Source organism: Phyllobates terribilis, unplaced genomic scaffold, assembly GCF_046119375.1.
Source record: "Phyllobates terribilis strain yellow unplaced genomic scaffold, ASM4611937v1 Scaffold_9__5_contigs__length_417890890, whole genome shotgun sequence".
Taxonomy (NCBI): domain Eukaryota; kingdom Metazoa; phylum Chordata; class Amphibia; order Anura; family Dendrobatidae; genus Phyllobates; species Phyllobates terribilis.
Genome location: NW_027362769.1, coordinates 130513597 through 130533219, shown reverse-complemented (window position 1 = coordinate 130533219; position 19623 = coordinate 130513597).

Below are 19623 nucleotides of genomic sequence, written 5' to 3'. Positions count from 1 at the left end.
GGCACATGTCAGCAAAGCACCCGACTTTTTGGGGCAAAAACCAGGGTCCACGACCAGTGTCAGCGTGTGTCACCACTGCTTCTTCCGCTGTTGTGCGTGTAAGAGAAACCCCTGTTGTGCGTGCAAGGCAATCCCTTGTCCATACTGCAAAGATGCCCCCTCCTCTCAGTCTTCACTTGTTATGGCAGTTTCTCAAGAAGCAGCATCAACGTCCACGTCCCAACGCAGCGTTCAATTGTCCATATCGCAGACCTTTGAATGAAAGCGCAAATTCGCAGCCAACGCCCCACAGGCCACAGTCCTAAATTCGCACATTTCACGACTGCTTGCGTTGGAAATGCTGCCTTTTAGGCTGGTGGAGACGGAATCCTTCCGCAACCTTATGCCTATTTTTCCCGGTGTGCCATCCCCGCACTACACAAGCACGTGTCCCAAAACATCTGCCGTGCCCTCAACAACGCAGTTACAGGGAGAGTCCACCTGACAACGGACACGTGGACAATTGCTTGTGGCCAGGGACGGTACATCTCCCTGATGGCACACTGGGTAAACATAGTGGAAGCCGGGACCCAGTCGGACCTTGGGACGGAACACATCCTCCCCACACCGAGGATTGCGGGCTCTATGTCAGTCAGAGTTGCCCCCACAGTGTACAGCTCCTGCGCATCATCCTCCTCCTCCTCCTCATGTTCAGCCTCCATCTCAGATATCACCACATCAGTTACAAGCTGGAAGCACTACAGTACTGCCTCCGCCAAGCGGCAACAGGCTGTGCTGAAACTCATAAGCTTAGGTGATAAACCTCACACTGCTTGTGAGTTGTGGACAGCTGTGAAAGAGCAGGCAGATCTGTGGCTGAGACCGCTGAAACTATATCCAGGCATGGTCGTGTGTGACAATCGCCGTAACCTGGTGGCGGCTCTGAGGCGAGGCAAGATCACACACGTACCATGCCTGGCTCATGTGCTTAACCTCGTGGTTCAGCGGTTTCTTAAATCGTACCACGAGTTGCCAGATCGTCAAAGTACGCCGCCTGTCAGCTCATTTTCGGAAGTCGGCTACAGCTTCCGCCGCCCTTGCTGTGTTACAGCAGCGTTTGCAGCTTCCGGCACAAAGACTGGTGTGTGATGTCCCCACACGTTGGAAATCTACCCTCCACATGTTGCAAAGGATTTGTGAGCAGAAGAGAGCATTGTGGAGTACCAGCATCGACAATGCCGTCGATGTTCAGTTCAGACTCCACACATAAGACCTCAGGAGTGGACCTGGATGTCTGACATATGTACCATCCTGACAAACTTTGAGGAGTCCACCAAGATGGTGAGTGGCGATGACGCCATCATTAGCATCAGCATTCCACTTGTCTGTCTTTTGCAACGCTCTCTGCAGAGAATTAAAGAGGAGGCATTGCAGCCAGAGTATGATGAGATGGATCAAGAAGCCGTAGAGGGCGATAACACACAGCCCAGCCTCATCTCATCCCAATGTGCATTGCGGGACACTGAGAGAGAGGAGGAGGAGGAGGAGGAGGAAGAACAGGAGCTTGTAGCATGCACTGTAGACAGTAGTACCTGTACAACTGTCATACCGTCGGTTCAGTGTGGGTGGCCTGAAGACAGGTGGGAGGAGGAGAGCATGGTAAATCATCATCTTGGTGAGGACACAGAAATTTTGCCCGTTACCAGTCTGGTACGCATGGCTGACTTTATGTTACGCTGCCTTAACCGTGACCCTCGTGTTGTCAAAATGTTGGGTGACAGTCAGTACAGTGGAAAGTTTCAAAAGATGGTGAGGGAGTACCTTGCCGACCGTACCAGCATCCTCCGTGATTCCTCTGTGCCTTTTAATTATTGGGTATCCAAGCTGGACACTTGGAATGAACTCGCTCTGTACGCCTTGGAGGTCCTGGCCTGCCCTGCCGCTAGCGTGTTATCGGAGAGTGTTTTTAGTGCCGCTGAGGGGAATTATAACTGATAAGCGCACTCGCCTGTCAACTGACAATGCTGACAAGCTGACCCTTATCAAAATGAACAAGGGCTGGATTGGGCCAGACTTTTCATCACCACCAAATGACAGCAAAGTAACATAAAGTCAAATCCACTGTGTTATTTCGGGAGGTGTACTCACATGCACCGCTTCACACCCACACATGGGTATACACTTCCTCATTTCGGCTGTTTTATGTTCTTCTCTTTATCCTCAGCGTCCACCACCACTATACCACCAGGGTGACCGTGGTCCGTGTTGCCATTATTGAAAGTTCCTCCGTCCTTATTTTTGTCAGCTTTTGCTTGGAAGGCATAAGCAAAGACTGTGGGAGACCCACTCCCCAATAATGGGAATAATATTTTTAAAATGCTGTACTGTATGGCTCTTGTAAGGGGCATTAAAACCGTCTTGTTAAGCTACGGCGACCTCCACGTCTCTTCCGAGGGGCATTAAAACCGTCTTGTTAAGTTACAGCGACCTCCACGTCTCTTCCGAGGGGCATTAAAACCGTCTTGTTAAGCTACTGTGACCTCCACCACTTTTCCAAGGGGCATTAAAACCGTCTTGTTAAGCTACTTGGACCTCCACCACTTTTCCAAGGGGCATTAAAACCGTCTTGTTAAGCTACTGCGACCTACAAAACTTTTCCAAGGGGCATTAAAACCGTTTTGTTAAGCTACTGCGACCTCCACGTCTCTTCCGAGGGGCATTAAAACCGTCTTGTTAAGCTACTGGGACCTCCACGTCTCTTCCGAGGGGCATTAAAACCGCCTTGTTAAGCTACTGTGACCTCCACCACTTTTCCAAGGGGCATTAAAACCGTCTTGTCAAGCTACTGTGACCTCCACCACTTTTCCAAGGGGCATTAAAACCGTCTTGTTAAGCTACTGTGACCTCCACGTCTCTTCAAAGGGGCATTAATATTGTCTTTTTAAACCCCTCTGAACTCCACAGCTCTTCCAAGGGACATTGAAATGGTGTTTTTAATTACCTCTAACCTCCACGACTCTTCCAACGGTCATTGGATCTCCTCCTATTTTTATTCAGCTTTTGCTTTTCAATGCAAAGGCGAAAACTAAGGGAGACCCACTCCCCAATAATGGGTGGAAGGTTTTTAGTACGCTGTCTGTAATCCACGTCTGTTTCAAGGGGCATTGCAGTTCCTCATAATTTTTGGAAAACCTTCCATTCACTGCATAAGCCAACAGTGTACAGGAGACCCAGTTGCTATAAATGGAAAAAACGGTTTAGTTAAGGCCCTCTGACCTCCATGTCATTTCTAAGGGGCATTGGAGTGCCTCGAAATTTTTGGTAGGCATTGCACTCACTGTATGACCTATAACTGTGTAGCCGAACTGCTCCTTTTGTTACAGAAACATATCCTACAAGACATATGTGGTTGACTGGCCTGATATTGATGTGAATGGTCCCTGTTCCTCCTGCTCTTTCTCCTTTGCCACCACCTCATCCATCATTTATCACCTGAAGCTTTATTTTAACGGGAGTCATAGAACTGGGATAGTAGCAGGAAAACATCCAGCAATCCTCGGAGGAGGTAGGATATGAGCCAAAACGCTGACCACCTCAGGCCTAGCCGCTACTACATACATGCGCTTGCATTCCAAGAAAACAAAGCAGATGCTAACTTCTATCATCATCATCATGCTCCTCACCTTGGCACTCTCAACTCCCCTGATGGAGAAGCGAGGGCCCACCGGAGGAGTCTTCTTTCTCTGGTGGGCTCGTCTAATGCTGCCCTAAAGCAGGCCAGGCTAAGAAAAGTGTGTGGGAAGGTGACAGGAGAAATAGGGGCAGCTGGGGACAGTTTATGGACACCCGGCCACTCCCAGGCGGCTGGGGACCGGGTATGGACACCCGGCCGCGGGGCGGCTGGGGACCGAGTATGGACACCCGGCCGCCCCCTGGCGGTTGGGGACCGAGTGTGGACACCCGGCCGACGGTCGGCTGGAGACTGAGCATGGATACCAGGCCACCAACGCAGCCATGACGTGGTGGCCAGATTCTGCCTCCACATGCCTAAAAGGCCCAATTTAAAGTGCAAGCAAGCAGTATGGTATTGCAGCCTGGGGGTGGGTGGGTGGCAGGCTGCATACTTGCGCTTGCATTGCAAGGTATGCGAGAGGTACAATTGAACACTGCCCTGGGACAAGGATTTGAACGGGGATATTTGCAAGTCTGCAACGACAGCTGCAGGGTGGGAGGCTTCTTCGCATGTGCCATGAACAGGGGTTGGCATGCACACACTACAGCGGAATAGGCTGCCCTTCCCACTAAATTCACTAGGGAGGGCACAGGTAATGTTTTGGTATGCGCGCTTAATCTTATGTATAAGGCGCACCGGACTAATAGGGGCGGCTGGGGACCGAGAATGGATACCTCGCTGCCGAAGCAGCCATGAGGTAGTGGCCAGCTTCGGTCTCCTCCAAACTAAAAGGCCCCATTTCAAGTGCAAGCTAGCAGTATGGCATTGCTGCCTGGGGGTGGGTGGGTGGTTGGCTGCACATTTGCGCTTGCATTGCAAGGAATGGGGGAGGTACAATTGAACAATGCCCTGGGACAAGGACTTGCACGGGGATAGTTGCAAGTCTGCATCTTCTGATGCGGCAAGGATCACTTCTGATGTGCACACTTTTAGGCAGTGACCTGGGAGTCAGAGATGCTTCCAGGGGTCTTCCCCATGCTGTTCCCATGTCTTTTCAGCACTGTATGCATGTGTCACACAGCACATGGCCAGATAAGGTTGTAAAATGTTAAAATGACATTTCCCGGTGAATGCATTTGTCACGGTTGAAAGCAATACAAAAGTGCAAAAACGCATGAAAAATGCTACTTGTGAACATAGCCCAAGGTGTGGAGGAGTATTTTCGTTTTTGGTTTTTTATTTTACCTTATACACAAGTCTTTACCCTGGAAAGGAAATTACTTAACATATTTCACAGGAAAACCGTTTCAGTTTTGTTTTTGAACGTTTTATTGTGAGCCCGTAAAAGTGGCTTAATACCTCTGACCACGTTGTTGACAGCAGTGACCTGGGAGTCAGAAATGCTTCCTGGGGCGATCCCCATGCTGCCCCCATGTATTTTGAGCACTGTCACTATCGTTTTGGGCACTTTTTAGGCTTTCTACAGACTGCCGGGGGTGCCGCCGCAAAAATGCTCGGGTCTCCCATAGACTAACATTGGGCTCGTTGCTCGGGTCGAGCACCCGAGTATCACGGTGAGCTCGGCCCGAGCTTCGAGCACCCGAGCATTTTAGTGCTCGCTCAACACTAATAAGGACCGTCAGGGACGACACTGGGAAAATCGCACAATATCTCACCATTGCCGTCACTCTGTCAGGATTTCGTCAGGTACATGATCCCGACTACTCCCTGCATAGCTATCGGCAAGAGAGCAGAAAGCGTATGGCGTCACAACTCCGGATTTCAACTCATGGAATATATGTATACTCCCCATATGGTTACTGCCAGCTTCACAATAACCCAAATTATTATTATTCGCTGTCACCACCGGCCAGATTTGAACTATTATACAGGCCTGGTCTGACGCCTGATTTCTCGTAGCGTATAGGGCTTCCGGGGAGGGAACAATTACAGAGCAAAAGAAACAGAACTATTACATTTTATATTTAATCCAAAAGGGAGGAAGTGTTATGAAAAATATACAAGGATTTTACAAAAGGGGACAATACAATACATATGCAATTAAACAAAATAATAAGGATTAAAAAAGACTTACTGAGATGATTCAATATACGTGGAGGAGAGGCACTCCAGATTTGACCGTTATCGAATATGATCCTTTGCTATAATAAATATATACTCCCGGCAATGAATACTGATCCATCCTCAGTGGGGTCTTTTATGCCGAAGGGGAGGAACTGCCCACACACCCCCTGGGATGATATCACGTGGGCTGGTCTCCAGCCTTCAGATTTTTATTAAAATATCTGGCTTTTGCAATAACTTATCGCTAGTTGATTGCAGAAGCTCCAAAGTGATACCATATTTTCCATTATGAATTTACCTTCCTTTAGAGACCACACACGATATAGCTGCAGTCAGTTATGTTGTTCCTTTTGTGCCACAGATCACCAGAGGGGCTTACGGCTACGAAAAAATAAGCATATTGTTCCTTAACTGTCCCTGTCACTAAAAATATGGACCCCATTATTATCGGACGTATGGAACTTTAGTTATTCCATATTTCGTGTTGGCTCTGGCCTGTTTGCAGCCCTTCTGTTAAATTCCTTTTGACGTCATGGGAATACAACCTTCTCAACTAGATGTAAATTTATCGCAAGCCTGTGTTAATTGGGTTTGGTAGCACCCTTGGTGATAGCATTTGCTTACAAGGCACTTCTCATGTGTGTGTTAATTTGCATAGACAACATTGGCCAAGTGTCAGCTCTTTTCTTTTGACAATTACTATAGGGGAGGAGGGAAGAGGGGTTTGGGAGAAATTGTTAATATTTTCTTAATATTTTTCTGACACTGTGCATCATTGAGTTTCAGCTCCCTCCAAAGATTTTCTATTGGGTTCAGGTCTGGAGACTGGCTAGGCCACTCCAGGACCTAGAAATGCTTCTTACGAAGCCACTCCTTAGTTGCCCTGGCTGTGTGGTTCGGGTCATTGTCATGCTGAAAGACCCAGCCATGACCCATCTTCTAAGCTGTTACTGAGGGAATGAGGTTGTCATGGGTGTGTCAGAGGTGACAGACAGTCGTCCTGCAGTGGTTTGCAGGAGATCTCCACGTTTGGCAATGCAGACAGCTGCCTAGATAGGAGGCTGTGTTTAGGACCCAGCGACTACCTCACTTTAGTCTGGGTGTATATATACCTGATGTGTCTAGGTGGGCATCGCCGATTATACTCATTTCTGCTTGGAACTTGTCTGAAGGAGCATCACGTCCTCTCTGAAGTCTTGAGGCCGTGTGCCCTGTTAGAGTTCTTCTAATGCTAAGTTTTGTTCCCCTGTGTTGTCTTCCGCTTTTGTCTTTAGAGTTCTAGCGGAGGTTGACTAGTGCTCATCTCCTTCCACCCCCAGCTATAACCTTACGCCAGGGATAGTAGGGCGAGGCATGTGATCGGTGACTGCTGTGGACGCTGTATAGGGATGTTAGGGGGAGACAGGGTGACGCTAGTCCAGATTAGAAGGTCACCCCTACCCCCTTTCCCTAGTGCCTGGGCTCACTTTCCCTTTCCCTTCTGTGTTGCATTCACGCCTGGCATGACTCTCTGTGTTGCACTCACACCTGGCGTGACATTATAACCGGCCGAGCACGTTTTGGAAAAAAAAAAAAACTACACAAGAATGACATTTTGTTTTTTTTTCCTTGTGTGTTTTTGGGCGTGCACCTTTTTTTTCCTTACTCCCTTTAGTATGGGATCAGTTGCAGAGCTCGCAGAGCAGTTCCGCTGTCTGTTTCTGGAGGTGGATGACCTTCGCGGTGAGGTTCAGCAGCAGTATCACCGGTTACAGTCCGCCAATGTTGGGGTTTCTGCTGGTAGACCTGTCCAGTCTGAACCCAAGGTTGCCCTCCCGGACAGGTTTTCAGGAGGTAGAACAAGTTTTTTGTGTTTAAGAAGGTTTGCAAATTGTACTTCAAACCTCTTCTCTACTCCTCCGGTAATGAGGACTAAGAGGTTGGTATTGTGATCTCTCTACTGCAGGTCGATCCTCAGTGATGGGTGTTTTTGTTACCACAGGACTCAGTTGGTCTCCAGTCTGTGGAGGGTTTTTTGGAGCTCCTGCCCTCATCTATGATGACCCTGACCGAGTTGCCTTGGCTGAGTCTAAGCTACGACGCCTTCAGCAGGGGATTCGGTCAGTGGAAACATACAGTTCGGAATTCCGTGGATGGGCAACGGATTCCAAATGGAATGACTCAGCCCTTAAAAGTCAATTTTGTGAGGGGCTTACTGAAAGGTTGAAAGATGCCTTGGCTGTATATGATGCCCTCAGTCCTTGGAGGCTGCCATATTTTTGGCCATACGTCTGGATAGGCGCCTTCGGGATAGACGGGTGCAACCTTCTTGTCCGAGGCCTTGTTGTCTGGGTTGTGTACCTTTGCCAAGGGAGCGGTCTAGGGGTGAACCAGTACTGGGGGAGGTGGAGGAACTTATGCAGTTAGGGGGTGTCTCTACATCATACATCTCCCTGGAGAGCCACAAGAAAAGAGGCGTACGTTTTTTTTGTGGGAATAAGGGACACTTTGTCAGGACATGTCCTTCAATTTCTAAACAAAAGGAGACTCGTTTAACTCTCGGTAGTCTGGAGTTGGATAAACAAGGGCTGCATTTGTGGGCAAACTGCAGTTCCTGCTTTGTCCTGACAGCAGAGGTGGTGCTAATGAGCAAAACCGAAAAAAAATTCTGTGTTTGTTGACAGTGGAGCCAGGGTCAGCATGGTTGATGCTGAGTTTGTGAAAACTCATGGTCTTGCTTGCTGTGCTTTAGCTGAACCTATTCCCATCTTTACCATTGACTCGGCGCCACTTGCACAGAAAGCATTTACTCAGATGGTACATATTGTAAAACTGAGGGTGGGGTCAGTTCATTGTGAAATCATCCCTTGCTATGTTTTGGAAAATCTCCCTACTCCGATTGTTTTAGGTATCCCCTGGCTTGTTAGGGTATGTGCACACGATAAAGAAATGAAGCAGAAAATGTCTGCATCATTTCTGCATCTCCCTGGCAGAAAAAACGCATGCGGATTGTACATGTGGATTGTACATGCGTTTTTCCTGCCAGGGACATGCGGATGTGAAGCGTTATTCACATGCGTTTCCGCATGCGGATTGACAAGCGCTTTCCAGGCGATTTTAGCATCACTTGGAAAGTGCTTGACAACTAGGTCACACTATATAAATCCATGCAACCGGCATGGATTTATATAGTGTGACCATATAAGAATGTTTAAAAATAAAAAAATAAAGCTATACTTACCCTCTGATGCCCCGGTGTGTGCTGCCGCGTTCGTTCCTGGCTTGTTCCTGGCTGCCGGGATATCGCGAGACACTGCGCTGAAGGGCCTGTGGTCACTTGACTGTGACGTCACCGAAGGTCCTTCAGTCTTGCACGCAAGCAGAGGGAAGGAGACCGGGGGCCGTCAGAAGGTGAATATATCTTTATTTTTTATTTTATTCTTGTTCTACAGCTTTTTAAATGGTACCTGGGTGTGGAGGAGAGTCTCATCTTCTCCACACTCGGGTACCATCCGCACATTAGAACGCGCCAATAGCGCAAGTAGAAATGCAGTCTTGCGGAATTGGCGCGTTCTAATGCAAGTCAATGGCGGCAAAAACGCCGCGTTTACGCAAAATTAATTGACATGCTGGGAACTTTTGAGCGCAGCGTTTACGCACATGCGGATTTCAATTGGGGAACATTGCTGCCCTTCTACCATGCGTTTTTAATGCGTTTCCGCGGCGTTTACGCAACTGCAAAAACGCCGCGGAAACGCATTAAAAACGCATCGTGTGAACTCAGCCTTAAACATAATCCGTTGGTGGATTGGCAAGCCGGAGAGATTACTGAATGGGGAGATTACTGCCATGAGAACTGTCTGAATGTTTCTATTACGGCTCTCTCTATGGATATTCTGCCTGGTTTTCTGTCTGGTTTTGAGGACGTTTTTTCTGAAAAGGGGTGTCAGGATTTGCCTCCTCATCTTGCTTATGACTGTCCTATTAACCTGACCCCAGGAGCTAAACTACCCAAGTCCAGACTATATAATCTTTCTGGCCCTGAGAGACAAGTCATGAAGGATTTCATTGCGGAAAGTCTGGAGAAGGGACATATCAGACCCTCATCTTCGCCCGTGGCGGCAGGGTTCTTCTTTGTGAAGAACAAAGATGGCGGTCTATGTCCCTGTTTAGATTTCCGGGAATTAAATCAAATTACCATCTGTGATCCATACCCTCTTCCTCTGATTCCTGATTTGTTCAGCCAGGTTGTGGGAGCTAAGGTATTCTCCAAGTTGGATTTAAGGGGAGCCTGCAATCTGGTTAGAATCAAAGAGGGGGACGAATGGAAGACAGCGTTCAATACCCTGGAAGGTCATTTTGAGAGTCTGGTTATGCCTTTTGGTTTGACCAATGCTCCTGCAGTATGTCAGCATTTCATAAATGATATTTTTCATCATTTGGTGGGGAGGTTTTTGGTGGTCTATCTGGACGATATATTGGTTTATTCACCTGATTTTGAGACCCATCGGGGGCATGTTAAGCAGGTGCTCCACATATTAAAGGATAGCAAACTTTATGACAAACTAGAAAAATGTGTTTTTGCTGTTCAGGAGGTGCAGATTTTGGGGTACTTGTTGTCATCTTCAGGTTTTCGGATGGATCCGGAGAATATCCGTGCAGTCCTTGACTGGGAACGTCCCAAGAACCTGAATGCCCTACAACGTTTTCTGGGCTTTACTAATTTTTACAGGAAATTCATCCAAAATTACTCGGTGGTAGTGAAACCCCTTACTGACATGACTAAGAAGGGGTCTGGTTTTTCCAACTGATCAGAGGCTTCCCTCCAGGCTTTTTCTTCCTTAAAGAATCATTTTGCCACTGCACCTATTCTCAGTCAACCCGATGTTTCTCAACCCTTTATTGTGGAGGTCGATGCTTCGGATGTTGGGGTTTGGGCTGTGTTGTCTCAGGGATCGTCCCCTGGTAAATGGCGTCCATGCGCCTTCTTTTCTAAAAAATTGTCTTCGGCTGAGAGAAATTATGACGTGGGTAATAAGGAACTTTTGGCAATCAAATTGGCGTTCGAGGAATGGCGACACTGGTTGGAGGGAGCTGTCCAGCCTATTACTGCTATTACTGACTATAAGAACCTGTTATATCTCCAGTCAGCTAAACATCTCAACCCTAGGCAAGCCAGATGGTCCCTATTTTTACTAGGTTCAATTTTGCTGTCACTTTTCGTCCAGGGGTCAAAAACGTCAAGGCTGATGCTTTGTCCCGGAGCTTCCCTGGTGGTGGTGACCATGAAAACCCTGCCCAAATATTACAGAAAGGGGTAGTTATTTTGGCTCTTTTTCTTGAACTGGAGGGTGAGTCGCTGGAGGCTCAGCGGGACGAACCTGCCTCCTGCCCTTCAGGAAAGTTATTTGTACCACCTGATCTGCACCGTAAAGTAATCAAGGAACATCATAACTCTGTGCTTGCTGGGCATCCAGGTGGTAAGGCAACCGCGGACCTCTTCTCTCTTTGTTTTTGGTGGCAGGGGTTGCATCGGGATGTAATTGAACACATAGCTGCTTGTAGTATTTGCGCGCGTTCTAATGTTTCACACACCCGTCCGTCTGGTACTCTTCTTCCGCTACCTATCCCTAGCAGGCCATGGACACACTTGTCCATAGATTTTTTAACTGACCTACCGGTTTCTGCAGGCAAAACAGTGGTTTTGGTAGTACTAGATAGGTTCAGTAAAATGGTTCACTTCGTCGCTTTACCTGCATTTCCCAATGCTAAGACACTTGATCAGGTGTTCATAAATGAGATTGTGTAGCTTCACGGTGTTCCCTCCGATGTGGTGTCTGATCGGGGGACACAGTTTTTTTCCAAGTTCTGGAAGGCATTCTGTTCTCAACTGGGGGTGCAGCTGTTCTTTTCCACTGCCTTCCACCCTCAGTCGAATGGTCAGACCGAGTGGGTCAATCAAAACTTGGAGACAAACCTCAGGTGCTTCGTCTCCGAAAATCAGGAGGATTGGGCATCCTACTTACCGCTGGCAGAATTTGCCATCAATAATCATCGTCAAGAATCCACTGGCAGGTCACCGTTTTTCGGTGCATACGGTTATCATCCACAGTTTGGTACTTTCAGTGGGAGAGGAGCTTCAGGAGTTCCTGAAGAGGAACGGTTTGCTTCATCGCTCTCCTCGGTGTGGCAGGATGTTCTGTGTAATTTGAAGACCACTGGTGACAGGTATAAATGTATGGCTGACAGAAAACGCTTGCCAGGTCCGGACCTGAATGTGAATGACTTTGTGTGGTTGTCTACCAAGAATATAAGATTGAAAGTTCCTTCTTGGAAGCTGGGACCTAGGTTTATTGGTCTCTATAAAATTACTGCCGTCATTAACCTAGCAGCGTTTCGTCTTGAACTTCCTCGGGCCCTTAAGGTTCACAATGTGTTCCACAGGCCCTTACTCAAAAGGTACGTAGAACCTCTTGAGCCCTTACCTCTACCATCACCCCCAGTAATGGTTGATGGTAATTTGGAGTTTGAGATTTCGAGGATAGTAGATTCTCATCTCCAACATCGTTCTCTGCAATACTTGGTGCACTGGAAAGGCTATGGTCCAGAGGAGAGGACGAGGTGAATGCTACCAGATTGGTTCGCTCTTTTCACACCTCTTTTTCTGAGAAACCCGGTCTTGAGTGTCCGGAGGCCACTCGTAGAGGGGGGGAGTACTGTCACGGGTGTGTCAGAGGTGAAAGACAGTCGTCCTGCAGTGGTTTGCAGGAGATCTCCACGTTTGTCAATGCAGACACCTGCCAAGATAGGAGGCTGTTTTTAGGACCCAGCGACTACCTCCCTTTAGTCTGGGTGTATATATACCTGGTGTGTCTAGGTGGGGGTCAGTGGTTATACTCATTTCTACTTGGAACTTGGCTGAAGCAGCATCACGTCCTCTCTGGAGTCTTGAGGCCGTGTGCCCTGTTGGAGTTCTTCTAAAGCTAAGTTTTGTTCCCCTGTATTGTCTTCCCCTTTTGTCTTTAGAATGCTAGCGGAGGTTGACTAGTGCTCATCTCCTTCCACCCCCAGCTATAGCCTTACGCCAGGGATAGTAGGACGAGGCACGTGATCGGTGACAGCTGCGGAGGCTGTATAGGGACGTTAGGGGGAGACAGAGTGATGCTAGTCCAGATTAGGAGGTCACCTCTACCCCCTTTCCCTAGTGTCTGGGCTCCCTTTCGCTTTCCCCTCTGTGTTGCACTCACACCTGGCGTTACTCTGTGTTGCACTCACACCTGGCGTGACAGAGGTTGTTGGTCAAAATCTTGCGATACATGACCCCATCCATCCTCCTTTAAATACAGTGCAGTCGTCCTGTTCCCTTTGCAGAAAAGCACCCCCAAAGTGTGATGTTTCCCCCACCATGCTTCACGGTTGGGACTGTGTTCTTGGGGTTGTACTCATCCTTCTTCTTCTTCCTCATCATAACATGGTGAGTGCAGTTGATACTGAAAAGTTCTATTTTGGACTCATCTGACCACATAAACTTATCCCATGCCTCCTCTGGATCATCCAGATGTTCATTGGCGTACTTCAAACGGGCCTGGACATGTGCTGGTGTGAGCAGAGGGACCTTGCGTGCCCTGCAGGATTATAATCCATGACGGCGTAGTGTGTTATTGATGGTAATGTTTGAGAGAGTGGTCCCAGCTCTATTCAGGTCATTGACCAGGTCCTCCCATGTAGTTCTGGGCTGATTCCTGAACTTTCTCAGAATTTTCCTCACCCCACGAGGCGAGATCTTGCTTGGAGCCGCAGGATGAGGAAGATTGACAGTCATCTTGTGTTTCTTCCATTTTCTAATAATTGTGCCAACAGTTGATGCCAGGGGCAGACGCTGACAGCTTGGGGCCCCTATGAAAGAAATGTGTCTGGGACCCCCTTCTTGTCCTGCATGCCGCTTATGATGAGGGCAATCTGGTGACGGGACGCCTGGAGCCTCGGGCTCTGAGCAAAAAGTCAGATTGCCCTCATAATTACCGCCCAAAAGCAGGGGCATACATCGAAATCATAGGGCCACATAGCAAAAGTTCTATTTGAGCCCCATAAACCTCTACAAAAATATGTATATTTTTTTTTTAATGAGATGGAGATAGATATATATACACTGCTCAAAAAAATAAAGGGAACACTTAACACATCAATAGACGAAGTAGCAAAAAATAACGAGGTGATTATTATGGGGGATTTCAACTACCCCGATATAGACTGGGAAACCGAAAGCTGTAGGTGTCAGAAAGGAAACAGGTTTCTGTCAATTATCAAAGACAATTATTTGTCACAACTTGTGCAGGAACCAACTAGAGGGACGTCCCTTTTAGACTTAATATTAACTAACAGGCCAGACAGAATAACTGGGGTGCAGGTCGGGGGGCACCTGGGAAATAGTGACCACAACATTATACAATTCCACATGTGCTTCAGTAGGGTGCCCAGCAAGGGAGTCACAAAAACACTGAACTTCAGGAGGGCAAAGTTTGATCAGCTAAGAGATGCCCTTCACCTTATAGGCTGGGATAGTATCTTCAGTAAGAGGAGCACGGATAGAAAATGGGAAATTTTCAAAACAGTCCTACATAGTCACTGTAGAAGGTACATACCTTATGGGAATAACAGGGCTAGGAATAGGAGGAAGCCAATGTGGCTAAATAAGGAAGTCAAGAGGGCAATGAAAAACAAAAAAAGGGCTTTCGGTAAACTTAAACAAGAAGGCAGCGAGGAAGCGCTAATATCTTATAGGGAAAAAAACAAAATCTGTAAGAAACAAATAAGAATAGCAAAAGAGGAGACAGAGAGACTAATTGCCAAGGAAAGTAAAACGAATCCCAAACTGTTCTTTAACTATATAAACAGTAAAAGGATTAAAACTGATGGAGTTGGCCCATTGAAAAATAACCTGGGTAAAATCATAGAGGGCGATGAGGGTAAAGCAAATCTACTCAATAGCTTCTTCTCCACTGTTTTCACAAAAGAAAACAATTTATCGGAGGAAATGCAGAGTGATAAAGTAAACCCTCCGCTAAATATCACCCACCTAACCCAGGAGGAAGTTCAGAAACGCCTAAATAATATCAAAATAGACAAGTCACCAGGCCCAGATGGCATACATCCCCGGGTACTAAAAGAATTAAGTAATGTGATAGACAGACCGCTGTATCTTATATTCAAGCACTCTTTATGAACAGGGACTGTCCCACTAGACTGGCGCCCAGCAAATGTGGTACCAATATTCAAAAAGGGGTCTAAAAGTGACCCTGGGAACTATAGACCAGTCAGCTTAACGTCTGTTGTGGGTAAACTGTTTGAAGGATTTCTTAGAGATGCTATTGTAGAATATCTTAATGATAATAACTGTCTAACTCCATATCAACATGGATTCATGAGGGATCGCTCCTGCCAAACAAACCTGATCGCCTTCTACGAAGAGGTGAGCTCACAGCTGGACCGGGCAGAGTCAGTGGATGTTGTATACCTTGACTTCTCCAAAGCGTTTGATACCGTGCCACACAAAAGGTTGGTATATAAAATGAGAATGCTTGGTCTGGGGGATAATGTGTGCAAGTGGGTAAATAGCTGGCTGAGTGATAGAAAGCAGAGGGTGGTTATCAATGGAGTAAGCTCAGGGGGTGTCAGGGTTACTAGCGGGGTGCCTCAAGGGTCTGTCTTGGGCCCTATATTATTTAATATATTTATTAATGATCTAGTGGAAGGGTTGCATAGTAAAATAGCAATATTTGCAGATGATACTAAACTTTGTAAAGTAGTTAATACAGATGAGGATAGGGCACAGCTACAGGAGGATTTAGATAAATTGGGGAGTTGGGCCAAAAAATGGCAAATGAGGTTCAATGCCGATAAATGTAAGGTCATGCACATGGGAAAGAAAAACAGCAGTCACCCATACATATTAAATGGGAAACCGTTGGGGAAATCTGACATGGAGAAGGACCTGGGCGTCTTGGTTAACAGCAAATTAAATTGGAGTGCCCAGTGTCAGGCAGCAGCTGCGAAGGCAAATAGAGTCATGGCATGCATCAGAAGAGGAATAGGGGCATATGATGAGAACATTGTTCTTCCTCTGTATAAAGCGCTGGTAAGGCCGCACTTAGAATATTGTGCACAGTTCTGGGCTCCGGGGCTCAGGAAAGACATATTGGAGCTAGAGAGGGTACAAAGGAGGGCGACTAAGGTAATAAAGGGAATGGAGGGACTAGAATACCCAGAGAGGTTGTCAAAATTAGGCCTATTTACGTTGGAAAAGAGAAGGCTTAGGGGAGACCTCATAAACATGTATAAATACATCAGGGGGCAGTACAGAGATCTCGCCCATGACCTGTTTATACCAAGGATGGTGACAAAGACGAGGGGGCACACTATGCGTCTGGAGGAAAGGAGGTTCCTGCACCAGCATAGAAGGGGATTCTTTACGGTCAGAGCTGTGAGACTCTGGAACTCTCTGGGAGAGGAAGTGGTGATGTCCAACTCACTTAATGAGTTCAAGAGAGGCCTGGACGCCTTTCTTGAGAACAATAAGATTATATCTTATGCTTAGTGATAGTTAACTAATCCAGGGATTTAATCTGACTGCCAGATTGGAGTCGGCAAGTGAATTTTTCCTCAGTGATGTAAATTGGCCTATACCGTATGGTTTTTTTTTGCCTTCCCCTGGATCAACGCTGCGGAATAGCTGCAGTGCACAAGAAATAGGCTGAACTGGATGGACGCTTGTCTTTTTTCGGCCTTATAAACTATGTAACTATGTAACACAATGTAACTCCATGTCAATAACACTTCTGTGAAATCTACCTGTCCAGTTATGAAGCAACACTGATTGTGAATCAATTTCTCCTGCTGTTGTGCAAATGGAACAGACAACTGGTAGAAATGATAGGCAATTAGCAAGATACCACCTATAAAGGAGAGGTTCTGCAGGTGGTGACCACAGACCATTTCTCTGTTCTCATCCTTTTTGGCTGCTGTTTTGGTCACTTTTTCATTCTGCCATTGCTCTCACCCCTAGACGTACAGTAGCATGAGGCGGTGTCTACAGTACAACCCACAGAAGTTGCTCAGGTAGTGCAGTTCATCCAGGATGGCACATCAGTGCAAGCTGTGGCAAGAAGGGTAGCAGTGTCTGTCAGCACAGTGTCCAGAGCATGGAGCAGATACCAGGAGATGTGGAGGGAGCCATAGGAGGACAACAACCCAGCAGCAGGACCGTTACCTCCTCCTTTGTGCAAGGAGGAACAGGAGGAGCACTGCCAGAGCCCTGCAAAATGACCTCTAGCAGGCCACAAATGTGCATGTGTCTGCACAAACGGTTAGAAACCGACTCCATGAGGGTGGTATGAGGGCCCGACGTTCACAGATGGGGGTTGTGCTCACAGCCCAACACCATGCAGGACGCTTGGCATTTGCCACAGAACACCAGGATTGGCAAAGTTGCCACTAGCGCCCTGTGCTCTTCACAGATGAAAGCAGGTTCACCCTGAGCACATGTGACAGATGTGACTGGAGTCTGGAGACGCCATGGAGAGCGATCTGCTGCCTGCAACATTCTTCAGCATGATCGGTTTGGCAGTGGGTCAGTAATGGTGTGGGGTGGCATTTCTTTGGAGTGCCGCACAGCCCTCCATGTGCTCGCCAGAGGTAGCCTGACTGCCATTAGGTACCAAGATGAGATCCTCAGACCCCTTGTGAGGCCATATGCTGGTGCGGTTGGCCCTGGGTTCCTCCTAATGCAGGACAATGCCAGACCTCATGTGGCTGGAATGTGTCAGCAGTACCTGAAGGCATTGAATCTATGGACTGGCCCGCCCATTCCCCAGACCTGAGTCCGATTGAGCACATCTGGGACATCATATCTCGCTCCATCCACCAACGTCACGTTGCATCACAGCCTGTCCAGGAGTTGGCAGACGCTTTAGTCCAGGTCTGGGAGGAGATCCCACAGGAGACCATCCGCAACCTCATCAGGAGCATGCCCAGGCGTTGTAGGGAGATCATACAGGCGCGTGGTGGCCACACACAATACTGAGCCTCAATTGTTTTAAGGACATTACATCAAAGTTGGATCAGCCTGTAGTGTGTTTTCCACTTTAATTTTGGGGGTGACTCCAAATCCAGGCCTCCATTGGTTAATTAACTTGATTTCCATTGATGATTTTTGTGTGATTTTGTTGTCAGCACATTCAACTCTGTACAGAACAAAATATTCAATGCGAATATTTCATTCATTCAGATCTAGGATGTGTTATTTGAGTGTTCCCTTTATTTTTTTGAGCAGTGTATATCTCCGTTAGGATTCGGTTCTGCTGGTTCCAGCACAATCATACTTGCAGTCAAGTGACAGCTAGTGTCAGTGACTAGAACACTGTAGGACGTGGCTGACTCTCTAGTTGGCACATGACAGCAAGTGTGCAAAGTGCATCCTCGTGGTTACGTGATTAATGATGGAACTGGCAGAGCCCAACCAAGTATATATTATATTATATTACATTATATGTCTGGTATCGATACCATCTTGTATCTGGTAGAATTCTACAAATTAAAGTATGGAATATTGTAGTACACTGCATTATTCCATACAATAGTATCCTGTAAAACTCGTACTTAAAAGATTGACATTTTTTTTTAACAGTGGATGTTGAAACCACTGTATGGCAGGTGGGAGTGGATGGGTGTCACGGGTGTGTCAGATGCAGCAGACAGTCGTTCCGCAGCTGGTTGCAGAAGGTTACTTTGTTTGACATTACAGACGACTTCTTAAATCTCTCTGAAGTCGGCTCAAGCTAAGTTGCTTCCACCTGTGTTTGTTTTCCTTGTTGTCTTTAGTTGTTTAGTGGGGACTGACCAGTGCTCATCCCCACCCTTACCTATCCAGGGCCAAGCTCTAGGGATATACAGGACTCAGGATTCCTGTTCGGCGATTTGTGAGGAACCAATATAGGGATGGTAGGGGAGACAGGGTGATATCTCCCCTTTCCTTAGTGTCTGGGCTCCCTTCCCCTCATCCCTTCGTGTTGCACTTTGTCTTTCCTACACTATGCGTGACATTGGGTCAATCAAAATCGGGCCCCTTGACTGAGAGGCCCCATAGCGGTTGCGTGGTCTACTGTCATGAGCAGTACGCCCCTACCTCCATGGGCCCCCCTTGCCTCTGGGCCCCGGTGCACCTGCACCGACTGCGCCGGCAGTGTGTCCGCCTCTGGTTGTTGCCTTCACATCAAGCTGCTTGCCTATTGTCCTGTAGCCCATCCCAGCTTTGTGCAGGTCTACAATTTTGTCCCTGGTGTCCAGCTTCTATCCTGAACTTATTGTTTATACAAGTGCTTTCCTCTTTGTCCACCGCCTGTTTCTCTGCCCTCCTTAAGATGGTAGATGCTTTGCCACTTCCCCAAAATGTGTGGAGATATGTGTACGAACCATTCTAAGCTGCTATCCCCACCACGGAGAGAACGGAAGACGACAGCAGAGACAGCCGTCAGGAATGAGCAGTCTCTGATGGATTTGTATCATTTTTGTAGATCACTCAGCCAGGTAAAAGATTTACAAACAGTCTGCAGAAGCAAAACAGTAGAATGTTTTATTATGAAAACTGTCTTAAAAAATGCTTTATATTGCATTTAGCAAGAAAATAAACAATAAGAATGAATCCTGCAAAGTTCTATAAAGATTTTAAGTTCCATATCCACTAATTGTAAGAGTGTGACTGATTACACCTCCACTAGGGCTTACTGTCAAGTGTCTTTGGAAGGTTTGTCGGGCACCAATTGCACCTAACGTCTCCCCAATCTGTACAATTGTTGTAAATATGACCCATGATGCTAAAATGCATTGACGTAGACTCACAAAATGTCTATTTC